This window comes from Polypterus senegalus, chromosome 1 (genome assembly GCF_016835505.1).
Source record: "Polypterus senegalus isolate Bchr_013 chromosome 1, ASM1683550v1, whole genome shotgun sequence".
In the NCBI taxonomy this organism is placed as follows: Eukaryota; Metazoa; Chordata; class Cladistia; order Polypteriformes; family Polypteridae; genus Polypterus; species Polypterus senegalus.
The window spans coordinates 228664877-228681896 of record NC_053154.1 but is presented as its reverse complement, the minus strand read 5'-3'; the positions used below and the strand labels follow the sequence as shown (position 1 = coordinate 228681896).

The window sequence follows — 17020 nt, the reverse complement described above, 5'->3', positions numbered from 1 at the left end:
AATTTATAAGGCAGTAGTGCTAACCATTCCACCACCATCCTTCAATATCAATGATTGTAAATCTAGACAGGGAATACATCCATCCATCCATTATCCAACCCGCTATATCCTAACTACAGAGTCACGGGGGTCTGCTGGTGCCAATCCCAGCCAACACAGGGCGCAAGGAAGGAAACAAACCCCGGGCACGGCACCAGTCCACCACATGGCACACACACATCCACACACCAAGCACACATTAGGAACAATTTAGGATTGCCAATGCACCTAACCTGCGTGTCTCTGGACTGTTGGAGGAAATTGGAGTACCCAGAGGAAACCCACACAGACACGGGGAGAACATGCAAACTCCACGCAGAGAGGACCCAGGAAGCGAACCCGGGTCTCTTAACTGCGAGGCAGCAGCGCTACCCACTGTGCCACCCCCACAGGGAATACAACCTGGTAAATTTAATTAAGAGGCACAGCACAGTACATTGTCCACTATAGGGGTGTGTCTCAAGACAACTGACCCATTGGCCTAACAAGATATTGGGTCCCCTCCCCAAACCCTGCTGCCAGCTAGAATCAATCAAATAAAAGTGTTTCATTCAACCCATTTCCAGTTTTTATTTGGATTTATAGGAAACACATTTTCAAAACCTTATTGCACTAGCTGAGTAGACACAACACACAACATAATTTAAACACCAACAATTTATGTTGAGATTAGTGTGCTGGCAATTGTGGAAAACACAATTGTTGTGATACAGTGACACAGAATAGTAAGAAAGATGATAAGGCCTGAAAATCTCACAGGCCAGACTTCACTAAACCTGCCTCCAAAATAGGCCTCACCCCAGGTAGTCTATATTCAAACTCAGAAGACAGGTTTTGTTGCCTGCATAGGCCCTAAATGGAACTCAGGTTTACCAGTTTAAAAAAAAAACAACACTCTGAATATTCAACATACACAAAAATGCCCTTCAAAAGAGATTGTTACCCTAAAAGTTTGGGTATAAATGACAAAAACAAAACAAAATTCCTTACATTTAAAGAAGTTATTTAGATGATCAAAAATGAAAGGCAAAAACAATGCAGGAAAGTGTGCCTAAAAAGGCAACCCAAGGGAAACTCATGTCTAATTCATAAATTAATGTCCAATTCATGTCTAATTCATAGACATTAAGTACAAAGATAGAAGCAAACAAAAAAGAATAACCAGAAAAACAAGTGCTCTTTACTCCACAGATTACATTGCCACTCAGAAGAATCAATCTGCCCAGCTTGAATTTAACGGCTGATTGTGATCTATCAGTAGTGACATCAGGGTGGACCTACCTGTGGGAGTTTAAAACACACAGAACACAAGGAATATATTCATAAAAGCACAATCCTTACAAACTAAGTGATTAAACAATATCAATATCAAAGAAAACCTAATTTTACATAAAGGCAGAAAGATAATTAATAACTAAAGATGAAAAGCCAAGACGATAACCCCATCTGAACCACAGCAACAAAAACCTTGCAGGCTTTGAATTCAATAATAAAACACAGATACAGTAAAACCCTGTGACAGCATGACCTGCAGTAAGACAAACTTGGAAATAATATGATCATTGTTTGGCTGCCTTTGTTCCCCGTAAGTAAGCACAAACATCACAGTCACTAGGTCACTTGAACTAAGACTGTTCCTGCTAAAGCCAAGCACAGTGCGGAGGCTCTGGATTTTGCTGATACGTGATGTACAACTTTGGACCTGCTGAAGTTCAGATGCTGTGCTCTGAACATGCAGTACTGCAGCCTACAGTGAGGTGTACCTGACTGATTCCGTAGAGCTACAAACAATAACAGTATAGCCATTCCTATGATCTTAGTTTAATGTCATGCTGTATGTCAACCGACAAATATTGGCCAATGCCCAACACATGCTTTACATATAGAAGAAAACACACCTAGTGAAGAAACGTATAGTTAAAGTCGATACAATTAGTTGTCCTACCACACTGAGACTTGTTTTTGTTTAATTTTAAAGTTGGTTACTGGGCACCCTGACCTTTGCGTTCCTTTATTTCCTTGGAAACTTCCGCCGGCCATCTTCCACTAAATGATGTTTTTGCATAACCCATTCTAAGTTGTCTGTTCCTGCTGCTTTACATGGCAGAGGTAAATGACACAATATTTATGTTCCTTCAGTTATGCCACTGTTGAGATCACTAAAAAATGTGAACACACAGAATGTTGGAATAAGTTGTAAGAAAAATTTTTATTATTATAAACAAGTTAAAATGTAAGAAGCCTTGCAGAAAAAAACGTTAAAGCACGTAATTGTAATATTATTTGTCTAGTCCTCCTAATACGCTGCTGGTATGTATAAATAGAGATATTGATCCATATTTTACTGCTGATCATAACTATAAGGGAGGCCGACTGAAATACCAGCCCAGGATCAAAATGCTTTCCAGAAGCATAGTTCTGATTCTGGGATTCACTCAAATACTCTATCAACTGGTAAGGCATTTTGCTAAAAAACATTGTCTATAAACACATCAACCATCTTTCAGTTTAGTGGGCTTAGTATAGAAAACAAACATGTAACTATTCCGCAGATTCTAAGATGGTAGTATGCCCCAATAAAACGTACAGACTGCTTACTCCGTCTTTAAAGATTACCTGGATCTGCAACAAATGCTAACAGATTTCAGGATAATGAGAAATATGCTCTTATCTGTGACAACCATAAACACACGATTTTAATAGAACGTGTTTTTTGTGCACTAAGGGCAACATGCAGTTCAGTGGCTCAAAAGGCACTGAACCATACCAGGACTTTGAGTTTTGTTCAAACTTTCCTAAATAACCCACTTATTCATAGAGTCAATGGTGTTCATGCATTCCAGTTCCAGGTTAGAAGGTGAATAGTTATGTCTAGAAAAAAGTGGTCATTTTAGCAGCCATGCTCAACTACCCCCATTTCCCTTCTTACTGCAAGTTTTTTTTTTATACAGTGGACTTCAATCACAAAAATATTCAGGTAGCTATGGTGACTGCTGGGAAAGAATATAAAGTTGTTTTATTTTTTTTGCTTTTATCTTACTTTGTAATTCAAAACAGAAACTCTGTAAGTATAGAACAGTTGACTCTGGGCAAGACAGATGGCACCATGGCATATTGTACATTCACACTCACTCACATATTGTAAAGCACTTTGGCCACAGCATTCCTATGTTGTTCTAAATATGCTATATAAATAAAATTGACATTGACATCTGCAGCATAACATGGGATGAAGAAAAATGTCTAATATGATTTTGAGGATTGATTCAGTAGGAATTCATTCTGGTGTCTCTCATATTTTCACAGTTTTAATGAGTGATATTTCAAATTGCAGGATAATTGTATTGCATCCTTTTCTTTTTTTAAAGAGTGTATAAACACTTTTTTGGGGGGAACAGATGTTTTGTCCTACATGACTTGCTTTTGTTTCATTGCTGTTTATGAGCCCATCTCACATTGTTCATAGAGAATGCTTATTTTGTCTGCATAGGAGCATCCATGAAGTCCAGCCTTGCATGGCTATGTCCAGTGTAAACACAGATTTGTATTTTTTTTTTCTCCTTAACTCCAATGGAGAGTATCTCCCCATCTGTAAATCTATCCATCCATCCATTTTCTAACCCGCTGAATCCGAATACAGGGTCACGGGGGTCTGCTGGAGCCAATCCCAGCCAACACAGGGCACAAGGCAGGAACCAATCCTGGGCAGGGTGCCAACCCACCACAGGACACACACACAAACACATCCACACACCAAGCACACACTAGGGCCAATTGAGAATCGCCAATCCACCTAACCTGCATGTCTTTGGATTGTGGGAGGAAACCGGAGTGCCCGGAGGAAACCCACGCAGACACGGGTAGAACATGCAAACTCCACGCAGGGAGGACCCAGGAAGCGAACTCGGGTCACTTAACTGAGAGGCACTAGCGCTACCACTGTGCCACCCTGCCGCCCTCTGTAAATCTATCTAAGTATTAATTGATAATTAGAATTTTTCATTTCACACTGTGGTTTGTGTTGCTGCTTCTATGCTCTTCAATATCAGACTGATTGCTGTGGAGTCTGAAGTTCTCCCATGTGTATGTGGGGTTCTCTAAGAGTGCTCCAGGTTTCCTTGCACATCCGTGTGAGGTAGGGTTGGGAGCATACGCTGATACAGCATGTTGCCACATTCACCATACAACAAACCAACTAAATTAGGACCCCGGTGTAGGGTTACCCAAGATTAATTATTGTTCATAACTGGGACCTGTAAAAAATGTAGCTAGTTTCCTGCCTTATGTTTGAAGCTGAAACACCCTTTGATTCTATAAATGTATTAAACCTGATCAAAAAATTGATGTATAGATGAAGCAGCTCAGTGTGCACTAATAGAGTAAGAATGAAACTTCTTAGTAAAGTTATTGATGCTGTGAAAACTGCAGTTAAAATCAAGGATGCTTAACAAAATACTTAAGTTGTAAGTTGTCTCACTGAAATGTTTGGTTTCCACAGCCAGAATGTACTGTACGATACTGTACATCATATAATCATCCATCCACCCATTCATTTGCTATATCTACTTGGTCTAATTTTAGAGTGGCAAAGAGCTAAAAATCTCACACCTTATACACTAATAGGAAAAACTTTAGAACACACCCATTTTTTCAGTTTTTATTGAAATTAAAGCAGCTCAAGTTCATCAAATAACCTGAAATGGTGCAAAAGTAAGTGCTACACTGCCAGAGGTTAAAAAAAAATAGCTTACCGAAAGCAGAAAAATAATGCAATTTTCAGAGTTCTACAAAAAGGCCTTTTTCAGGGAGCACGTAATACGTAAGTTAAAAAAAAACCTTGAAAAAGTTGATGCAAACAATTGCTACATGTGTCCCAACTTTTGTTGATTACTTTACAAACCCTACATGTCTAAAAGCAGTGTTGGAACAAACTGTGTTGCTACATACTCCAAATCACTATTTAGGTAGTATTTACCTCTTATCTTTGTACAATTTCCCTGACCCTGAACTGCTTAAATTTCATTTAAACCTGAAAAAATGGGAGTGTTCTAAAACATTTGACCAGGAGTGTGTGTATCTGTATAACCATCTATATTATGTACAGTATAAAATATGTGTAAATCGCATGAGTCTGTCATCTCTGGTCTGTGATTCCTAGCTATACTACAGGATGTTTTATGGGAGAGCATTTGGGGGACAACAGGAACTGGCTGTCTTTTATCTCTTACTGGTTATCAACTAAGAGAATGCTGTGTTTTGTAAAACAAATTTGAACAGGGAGACAATTGAGTTAAAACTCTTATCTACAAGTTTCCTGCAGGCCACAGATAAAAACAAAAAATGGTGTTTTGCACGCAAGCGGAACACTAAGCTGCATGCTTCTAGCCATCATCTTCCTTCAGGAAATGTTGCTGTTTTATTGATCAGGAAATATTAGACAAGAGATAGAGCCTGGGTCAAATGCTTCATTAATAAACATTGCTGCTAAATCAGCTGTCCATCTTGTTTTTCCCCTGGCTAAACACAAAACATAAATGCTGTTTTTTCTTGTGTATTTATTCCACCGTTTTTTAATTATCCTTTGACTTTTTATATTTCTTTTCTAATAAAAAAAATGAACAACACTGGAATATAGCCTTGGGTCCATGGATAACCATCACCAGGTACTCAAACCTGTACTTATAAGTACTTCAACTGTGTTTTAGCATTTTGCACATTTGATTTATACATGCAGTAAGGCACAATGGTCAGTGCCACTGCCACATTGCTTTAGACTGCCCTAAATCTACTTGAGATGTTTCTAGGTATACTGATTACCTTCCATATCCCAAACATATGCAGGTTAGATGGATTAGTAATGCCTAAATTGTTTCAGTTTGAGTAAATCCTAGTATCTCCTGTGCTGCACTAAAACCCATTAAGGTAACTGCCAGAGAAATTGTTGATGCTAACAACTGAATATAAACACCTTTGTATGGAAAAATAGAAACTGCCATGAATTAACAAAGGAGTTATAGGGCAGAAACTGTGGAATGTTACCCCAGTACTTGGAACTCTTTAAAGGTTCTTCCATAGGCATGATTGGAAACTCTGGAGTGCCTGCTGAAGATACAAGAAACCATTCTAAGCACCATCTCAGAGATGAGACTAGAATCTCTTTAAAGTCCAGTAAAAACATCTGGAATTCTTGAATGCTCATCTTGAAAGTGTGGCTAGAAACTATCAAAAGAACCCCTGAGGACACTGAGAACTTCTGAACAGTGTTAAAGTGAAGCCTGAAATGTTGATGGATCCCATGCTAGAAACAAACTTTGGAATGCTGTTAATTGCAGATCCCTTAGGTGAAGCTGGAGACACTGGAAGAGGGCAGAAACTGGACTTCTCAAAGTCCTCCTCCTGAGGGCCTCTTGGACTACTGACAGAGCCATGAAATGGAGTCTCCTGGCCCTTTCTAATGCTCACAACTAGGGCTTTGTGGACTACTGAAATGCCCTTAATTGGGGCAAACACAAAAAGGTAGGAGCAGAAGTAGGTATGTTCTATGACAAAAAAGAGAAGAAATGCCATACCTCTTATGATCATTTTTACAGTATAAAATGCATTTTGACTCTGGAACAGAGAGAAACAATATTGACAAGGCATTGTGAAATTGAAGTTCCAGTGGGAAAGTAATTTTCTAGTATACTGCCAGAAAACACCAAGATGGCAACTTCTAAAGCTTGGCAACAAAAATAGAGAGTGATCTTCCCTCTAAACACATAAATGTCTTCATAAACATGTCTGCAAAAGATAAAGTTTTTTCTGATATTTTGGAGTACATAACATCAATTAGAACTGTCATAAAATATATCTCAAGGGGTTTCAAACCCTGAAATACACCCCCTGGCTATGTCTTTGAGAAGAAAAGGACAAAACCTTTACAAAAAAAAAAATAAGAAGACAAAAAAATCAATCATCAGGTTCTGAAGAGTTCACATGTTTCTTAGTTAACATTAAACCCAATTTGTTATACTAGAAGACTGCCGAATATCTAAGTGTTTTATGTGGGTTTTCCTTTATTTTCCATTATTTTTATTATGTAATTGTTATTATAATTATATCATTTTTACAGCATTTCTAATTTATTCAGGAAATCATTGGTATAAGCCTCATTTCCATTATACTCCAATATGTATAAAGTCTTTAAATATGTTATTCTTTGTGTTTTCCATTTTTAGATCTGATGACATTGTTAACCTCTGCAATTAGATTCTGAATGTCCTTCTTATGCATTTGTTCAGCTAAAATCTAATTAACCTTTTCTCTATGCTCATAATTAGAATACTCTTCCTTAGAAATGTTTTGTTTCTCTTGTGGTCAAAAAGTTTAATTCTTTTGATAACGTTTTTGCAAACCATAGCAATGAACTATCAATAATTTGATTTGATGCTTTTCTAGTGTGATTTTGTTTTAAGCAAATGTAATGAAATTAATTGGTCAACAACTCCATATTACCAAAAAGACTCAGCTCTGCTAAAGGAAGTCCAGAGAAGACAGGACTTATCCTAGAATTGTGAGCTGAGCCATGAGGAAAGACTGAAGGAGTTGAACCTCTTAGTGGATGAAAACAGAGATTAAGTAGTGGCATATTTGAAGTTTTTCAAAATATTAGAGTAATGGCTTTTGTATTTCAGTTATCACTTGAAATTCAAGAGAATGGAGACACCGATGGAAAATTGTAACTGGTAGATTTTCCACTATTTTGAGAGTCTTAGTATACTAGAAATTAAAGTAAGAACTTTAGCCATTTTTTTAATATACAGTAATTAGGTGAATTAGACAGAATTAACTTTGTTTAGTTTCCTCATTGCCATAATACATTGTTTTCAGGGTCCAGTATTATCTCAGTAGCTACATTGGTGATTTTTTTTCTCAGTCAAAATTCCCACTCTTTATGGTGTTCTTATGCTTAAAATGAAAAACTTTGCCCACCCTGTCTCTTTCCAACTTAAGCTGATCTTTATTATTATTTAAATAGGTCTCTAGCAATAATGCCACTCTGGCTTCAAAGAGCTGAAATGTAAAAATCCTTTTTATCACTTGAGTTTATGATTGAAGCAGTTAATGTTCCAGCATACTGTACAAAATTTAATGAACAATCAATGTATTTTAGAGCTCATTTTAAGACAGATTAAAAAAAAATGGAATCATTTAAAATTTTTTTGACTTTCATCAAAAGTCCTGCATTTTCTATGAGTTCTTTGAATTTTTGCAAATTTTCATCTGCTGCACCCTGCAGCCTGTAATGTCTCATAATGGCAGTATAGACATAGAATAAGATGAAAATGCCTTGCTGTAAAAGATGTTTAGAATTTCTATTTTGAAAATTCTTTTCTTCATCCTCAGGGGAATTATACCTGAAGTTGTAGCTCTCAAGCAGTACTTCATCTTATCGGGATATATACGCCCAAACTGGGTGCCTCTACTTAATATCATTATACATTGCTGTCTCATCAGCTGTCATTACAGAAATGTTTGCAAAATGAAGATGAAATTGTTCTCAGCCTGATTATCCATTTCAGAGTCTTGGGAAGTCAGTGCCCTAATTACACACAGGCAGTCCCCAGGCCTGGACCTTAACCCAGGACTTTGGAACTATAATTACCTTCAGCCTGCAGGATCAACCTTGCCAATATGCGTATCACCCCAAGAGAAAAAAACAGGGCAAACAGACATTTATCAGTCCTTGAATTATGGTTACAATGTAGGAAAAGAAACATTTTTGCCTATGTCCTTATATAATTTCGTGATAAACCTTTTTTTTTATAATTTTGCTAAAAACTTTTTTTATCTATCCATCTCTCTCTTTCTTTCTATATATATATATATATATATATATATATATATATATACATACACTAGGGGGCTCTGCACCCTGCTCACTTCGCTCGCCCATTCCCGTGTTTGGTTTACCGGATATACAATTTAAAGAGATTGTTATTTTCATGGGAATTGTTACATGTGCATTATTTTCACTTTTACTTTAAAAACTTTTGTAAAAACAATACTTGTCCTTTATTTCTGTCCCCTTGCATGGTTACATCTCTTTCTCACCAGACATATAATGCTGCTCGTGTTGTGAATGTGGGGGGGATGCTATGGATATGCTGTCGAATCATCTGCTGTCTTTTTGCTGCTTGCGAGCTACCTGTTCTTCTTGTCACATGTCGTTCTTTTAAGAGCTGGGAGCACATGATGCTTGTCTGCCAAATGCAATCCAACAACTGCTAGGTTAGATGTCTGTGGACTTGTTTTAAATGATGGCTCACTGCCTTATCTCGAGTGACATTGTAAAAACAATAATTGTCCTCTATTTCCGGGCATGGTTAAATCACTTTCTTGCAGGATGTATAACGCTGCTTGCGTTCTGAAGGGGGGGGAAGCAGCTGCTTTCGCGCTGCCCTTCGATCATTTTAAAGCCTGTACAGCCGCTCTCCTTTTTGCCACTTCATGTCTCTGCTGCTCGCGTTGTGATCGCTTCTCCGTGATCATATATCTACACCTGACCGAATTGTGTTTTCTTTGAAATTAAACTTGCCGTTGCTTTAACTGTTGCGGGACCACAGCTTCTCATAGCATATGTTCCATTATTGTGTAAATCTACGTTTTGTGCATTGAATGATGCGAATGCGAAAAGACTTTGTTTTCTGCTCTTTGTCTTTTATTTCTGACCTCGCTTTGTCCTGCTATTTTTTCAATTACACCTGGTCCTGATGATTTATTTCCTTTTGTTTGCGCTAATGTGATCTTTTAATCTTTGACGTTTCATTTATGACGTATTGTCCTTTATACTCTTTATATACAGTGAGACACCTGTATCTGTGTGTGCTGCTTCCCTTTACACTACTGATTTTTTTTTGCTGGCCGTGCTCTAATGTTTCTTGTAAGTAGGGCGTGTCTTGCAAGAATCTCATGTTCTGTATCCCTGTGATGTTTCATCTCGCGGGTATTTTATTTGTCTTCCGTGATCTTAACGTGAGGATCACATATCGTCTCCTAGTCATTCCCTCCCACAGGTTTTTTTTTTTATAATAGAGAGATATATAGTCACACACATGCACTTAGGAGGCATCCAACAAACCCAGAGGTGAATGAAAGTTCACGAGACAAGGGGGTTGTAGCAGGTATTAACGCCTCAACACATTCACAGAGTCTTCTGGATTCTCAAAATGGCTTCTCTTCCGATTCATCTTTTCCACCTCTGACTCTCACAGATTACGTCACTTTCAGTCTCACAGTTATGATGTCATTTCCACCAATACTTCCTTCCAGTTGCCATTTTGTATAAATACCACCTTTCACTGTCATGTATTATCAACTGTTATGCTTTTGATCACCATTTTTGCAACTGTTTTCATTGAAGATTGCTGGACATTATACGGGGACAACTCTTATTTTTGTCTCGAGTGAGATTAACTGTCTTACTATATATATATATATATATATATATATATATATATATATATATATATATATATATATATATATATATATATATATATATATATATATAAAAGATGTTACAGACAACAGTAGTTATCGGAGAAATCCCATGATAATATAAAGAAGGTCTCCATGGAGACAAGGTTATGAATCAAACCTGCACAGAAACACCTTCATTTACCCTTCTAAAAGTACATTGTCCAATATTACATGACATAACATAACATTCTCAAAACTGTTTAATCCAATTCCAAGCAACAGGGTGGGGTTCAGGGCTTATTACAGCAGGAGCAAGGTGTGAATCCGCCACGCACATTTCCCACTCATGTCCAAGAACATACACTCACACTCATACTGGGCCAATTTAGGATCCTCAAATCTAACCTGCACATCTTTGGAGATGTGAGAAGAAAACTCAGAGTACCTGGAGGAAAACCCATGCAGGCGCATGGAGAATGTCAGACTCTGCACAGACAACATCCAGGTATGGCATTTGAAATGAAGAAGCTGAATCTATAAGGCAGCAATGCCTTACCCCATTAATGAATACTAACTTTAAAAATGTTTTTTAAATGTCATGGATACAAATGAATATCCAACTTTCACACTGGCAGTGACGAGGCTATTAATCAAACCCAGAGCCCTGGAGTTCTGAGTCAGCACTAAAAACTGCACTTTCATGTTTAAATTATTATTATAACATACTTTATGACATAGGGTCATGGGAGGCAAATTTATTATAAGGCAGTTTAGTGGTGTGGGTTCAGTTCCAGATTTTTTTTAGTACCCTTTTTTTTCCTAGGTTTCTTTTGAAATGTCTGATGCCATCTATTAGTTCGAAGACAGACTGGTGGATTGGCTGACATTTCTAAGTTTATGAGTGACTATACCTAAGTAATGAATTGGCATGCCGGGCTGTTTCCTGGTTTCTTTGCTTTTTTATTTTTGTCTTTTGAAACTCATTTTGTCAAATTGCATGCATTGAATAGATACTTACACTACAACTGATTCCGGCTTCTTGGGAATTAAATTTTTCTTCAAACAGGTTGGATGAATATGTGGTACTGCTAATATTCCATATTTGCCATAATTAGAAATGGTGTTTTCCAGTCCCTTTCCAGTCAATGGATATTGTCACACTTGGGTCACAGATTTGCACAGAAACACAGGAGGTTGTAGAGACAGGAACTTTATTCAAACACTGCAAACAAACATGTCTCTTTTTCAAAAGTTTAAACGTGCTCCTTGACAAGATGGAGATGATAGTTCCGTCTCACAATTAAAAGAATGCTAACATATCCTCCTCTTCAAAGGAGTGTGCGTCAGGAGCAGGGAAGATCACAGAGAGAGAAAGGCAAACAATCAATCAAAAATTGACAGGACCTGTTCAGACTTTTAAGTCTGCGAAGTACCACGCAGATTGTGCGATAGATCAGCCGCAAGTAAGCCCAGCAAGCAAGGGAGTAATGTGAAGGTAGTCTTTCAGTGTCTTTTTTAACCTATAAGGGTGCGATCAGCCCCCCAGCTTACAATATGTCTTGCTTACTTTTATAAGAAAACAGCATTCATGTTAAACATGAATAATAAACAACATGTACGTGATGTTGAAGCCTGAAATGACTATATTGTTAGTTACTATTTAATGAAAAAAGTGTGATCTTAATAATCTGAGATATCAAATATTTATTTTTAGCAGATTAGGAAATTAATTCAAAGCACAAATTACATTAATAGATTCAGTTTTCTATACCTGCCATTTCCATATCATTGCTATCTTCTTCATCTTTTCCCACTACTATATGGGGTCAATGTGCTTGATCAGCCTTCTCCATACAGCTCCATACTTTCAGCTCATCCTCAGTCAAACCCTTTTCCTTCAAATCTTCTTTTACTTTATCCATTCAGCTCTGTTTTGGCCTCCCCTCGCTATCTCTTCCTCTGTACATCCATTTCAATCAATGTTTTGCCCACATATTCCTTGTGTTTCTGTTTCATTGCTATGGTGACAGTAATTCTATTCCAGAAGCATTAGGGTCAAAGCAGGAACCTGGACACACTTGCTCACACATCTGTACCCACAACCAGGTCAAGGAAAATAAAATACAAAGGGAAAATACAGCATCATAATGAAGTTTTGAGAGACTAAAGGTTTTGTAAGTGTGTTCTGCAATGGTGTAGTAGTGATGGTTTGTTTCTTGGCCAGATGTTTCCTAGATAGGCACTAAACAGTGTAAGAAGAGGAGACCAGAGACGTAGAAAGGTTTGGGGCAGCCACCCGTTTAATGCGGTTTCCCGGCTGCAAAAGTCTTTGAGGCATTGTTAAACAGTTTGTTACACAACAGAGTCCAAAACAGAACTGCCTGCCTAAGCAAAGGCAGTGAGCTTTATAGCACAGAGGGCGGAAATGATGTCGTCCTCTGGGCCGGAACTGGAAGTGACATCATCCTTGGGGCCGGAACCGGAAGTGACCTCATTCTTGGGGCCGGAACCGGAAGTGATGTGTCCTTCCTAGAAATGGCGGCTCCTGGTGGGATTTCCGGTAAGACCTGCAGAGAACTCAGAAAGAGCGCCAGTGCACCCCCCCTGGGCAGATGTATAAACAGTATTTTCTAAGCCCTTCAGCTGCTTCCCATGCACACGTAGTGTGACAAGACTCCCCCCTCAGCCCAGACCCGTGGGTCGGGCGACCTGCACCGAGGTCGTGGGCCCGGGAGAGGGCATCGGCGTTGGCATGAAGAGACCCCTGTCGATGAACGAGCGTATACTTGTACTGCTGCAGGTCAAGAAACCACCTCGTGACCCGTGGATTCGACTCCCTGTGAAGGGCCATCCACTTCAGAGGTGCATGATCCGTCACCAGAGTGAACACGCGACCCAAGAGGTAGTACCGCAGCTGAGTTACCGCCCATTTGATCGCCAGAGCCTCTTTCTCCACCGCGCGTACCTGGTCTCCCTGTCCAACAGTTTCCGCTCAGGTACATAACGGGTGTTCAACACCGCCGACGCTTTGGCTCAACACGGCACCCAAGCCTGTGTCCGGCGTCCGCCTGGAGGATAAAAGGGAGAGAGAAGTTAGGGGAGATCAAGATAGGTGCTGAAGTCAGAGCCCTTTTTAAGTCACTGAATGCAGCCTCCGCTTTATCAGACCATACCACCGTATTAGGAGCTCTTTTCTTTGTCAAGTCGGTCAAGGCCGCTCTCGGAGAAGCGAGGCACAAACCGGCGGTAGTACCCGCCAAACCGAGAAAGGATTGGACTTGCCGCTTGGTTTTGGACGGGCCAGGCCATTATGGCTTGCAACTTGGAACACTGTGGCCTCACAGTACCCCGCCCACTAGGTAGCCCAAATATTTGGCTTCCTCAATCCAAAGAAACATTTCTTGGGGTTGATTCGGAGCCCGCCTCTCCCAGTGTCCGTAATACTGCTGTGACCTGCTGTATGTGTTCCTTCCAGGTGCTGGAATAGATGACACGCCATCCAGATAGGCAGCACAGAACGAGTTATGGGGCCGGAGCACTTTGTCCACCAGACGCTGAAAAGTCGCAGGCCCGTGTAACCCAATGGAAGGACACGATACTGCCAGTGTCCGCTAGGAGTGCTAAACGCGTTTTTCCTTCGGACTCCGTTAAAGGACCCTGCCAGTACCCCTTTGTCATGTCAAGTGTAGTCAAGAATTTGGCTGGTCCCAGTCTCTCGAGGAGGTCATCCACGCGAGGCATGGGATAAGCATCAAATCGGGAAACTTGGTTAGCCGGCGGAATTCATTGCAAAGCCTCCAACTGCCGTCAGGCTTAGCAATCAAGACGATGGGACTGGACCAGGGACTACTACTTTCCTCGATTACTCCTAGTGCCAGCATTCGCTTGATTTCCAGTTCCACTTCTCTTTCTTTGCCTCCGGAGTCTGTAGGGTCGCCACGGACGATCACCCCGGTCAGTCAATATGTCGCGCAATCAGAGAGGTCCGACCGGTTTTCACTTACCACCTCTGGGACAGAGCGGATAGCTGCTTCGAGCTCTTGTTTCTGCCTGGGGATAGCTGCTCGCGAAATTAAGGGAACTTACTTCAGCGAAGAGAGCAGGGCTGTCCGGAGGAGGGATCGACCCTCTCCTTCCACGGTTTCAGCAGGTTTACATGATATATTCGCCAGCTGGTCGGCGATTGGGCTGTTTCACCAAATAGTCAACCAATCCCTTCCTTTCCTTAATTTCAGAGGGGCCTAGCCAATGCGAGCAGTTTAGAGTGAGAAGTTGGTACCAATACCATGACGCGATCCCCGGTTGGAACTCCCGGAGAGTCGTGCCACGGTCATAAAGGCGGCCTGTGCTGATTGCCTCCTCTATATGACTTTTAGAATGGTCTTATTGCATCAAATCTATCGCAATTGGCGATATATTCCAAAATATTAGTGGAGGGCTGTGCCTCCCTTCCCAGCCCTCTTTAAAATATCCAATAAACCCCGGGTTGTCTTCCGTACAGTAATTCAAATGGAGAGAACCCGTAGAGGCTTGAGGAACTTCCCGATATGCAAAGAGGACAAGGGGAGGAGTTGGTCCCAATCCTCCCATCCTTGCTGACTACCTTACGTAGCATTTGCTTGAGAGTTTGATTAAATCTCTCCACTAGGCCATCGGTTTGAGGATGATACACCAGGTCTTTAAATGCTTTATTTTCAGTAACTTGGCAGTCTCCTTGAACGCTTCCGAGGTAAAAGGCGTTCCTTGGTCCGTCAGGACTTCTAGGAATGCCTACCGCAAAAGACTCCTACTAGTTCCCGTGCAATATTTTTGTGGTAGCCGAGCAACGGAACGGCTTCAGGGAATCGGGTAGCATAATCCACGAGGACGAGTATATATTTATATCCTCGGCTGAGGGTTCTAGGGTCCTACTATGTCAACCCCAATCCTATCAAAGGGAACGCCAATAAGGGGAAGGGGAACCAGAGGAGCACGGTCCTCCTAGGAATTTGCCGCAGTTGACATTCCGGACAGGAAATGCAAAAGCGCTAACCTCCTCATTAATCCCCGGCCAGAAAAAACGGAGCTTAATTCGCTCTAATGTTTTATCGGAGCCGAGATGGCCTCCAAGAAGGTGGGAGTGTGCTAACTCGCAAACCTGCCGCCGTAGGTCCGCTGGATTAGCAACAACTTCCGACCTTCCCTCATGTTCAGCGACCCGATACAACAAATCATTATCAATGACAAAGTGAGGTCCCTGTGGCATGGGCAAATGCGTGCGTTGGCCGTTAACGAGAACCACTGCATTCTTTATGTGTTTCAGAGAGTCGCCATTCCACTGTTCTCTTGAAAGAAGCCGGTGTTGCTCTAAACTGAAAGTGCAACTCAGAGAGGGGTCCGTCTGACCTCAAGGGGCGGAGATTCCTCCCTCGCTGCCGGGGCGCTTAGTGGATGACGTAGTAGCCCGCGACGGTCCGGGAGTGTCTTCGTCACTCTCTTGGCCTACCGCCCCACTCCCTGTCGGCTGATTACACGGTGTGGAAGCAACTTGAGATGAATCGTTGTCATCTATAACGAGGCCATAAGTTTTTCGGGAATGCTTTCTAAACTACCGCGTTACTATCAGACCAGTCTCGCCCGAGGATTACGGAAACGGGAGGATCCGGTTGGCACCGCCACGGTAAGCTGTCAAGGGGTTCCTCCGAGACATACGTAACACCGGGCGGTATTGTATGTGCGGATATCTCCGTATACATTTTAGACTGGTCTTCTTTTAATCCACTGTTGCGTAGAATAAAACGGCGAGCAACGACAGACACGCTACTGCCGGAATCAACAGCGCTGTTATTTATGTCCATTAATAAGAAGCTCCCCGTATGTTTATCCGCCAGGGATTGCTAAGGGCACACAAACAACCCCGCCATTGTCCCCTACGGTCCGCCTTTGTTCCTCGACAGGTCGCAAGCCAGACGGCCCGCGACTTCGAACAGGCTCTGGATTGCGTGGAAGGGACTGCTTTAGTAGGACATAGCTCCCGGTAGTCCACAGAGCGGCTGTTCTGCCTCCCAGGTTTCACAGCCGCCTCTGGGTTTGCAAGGTTTGTAGCAGCTCGTCCATAGAATGGAATTCCCCAGGCCGGCTGGGCAAATTCCTGGGTAGCTTTTTAGCAGCAAAAACAGGCCACTTGCTGCACTATCTGTAGGGGTCAACTCGAATGGCCGTAGCCACTCACCCACCTTTTGCCAGAGAGCCATAGCCTGCTCTGACAGCCCTTTGTTTGGGTTAAACTCCCAGTTTATTATTTCCTTCACCTGCCAACCTGGGGACAACCCATCGTTAACAGGGACCTTGGTCCCGATGGGCAGCTCGGCTTTCCTGCCAAGGAGAGCATACTGAGCCACTCGAGTGTGTTCCCCAGAATCCTGCCCTGAAACTCGGCCCCGGTACTCACCCACCTGGTTCCATGAAAGTTCGTGTCCCGGGTTCATCGGGGACACCATCCTGCCGACTCACGCCACTGTAAGAAGAGGAGACCAGAGAC

The 17020-nt window shown here is 41.4% G+C and overlaps 1 protein-coding gene across 4 annotated transcripts in view; it reads left to right on the top strand.

The window, feature by feature from the left end:
* Nucleotides 1-17020, top strand: part of LOC120539674 (disintegrin and metalloproteinase domain-containing protein 12) — a 568760-nt gene that overhangs the window by 481274 nt on the left and 70466 nt on the right. The window lies entirely within an intron of this gene.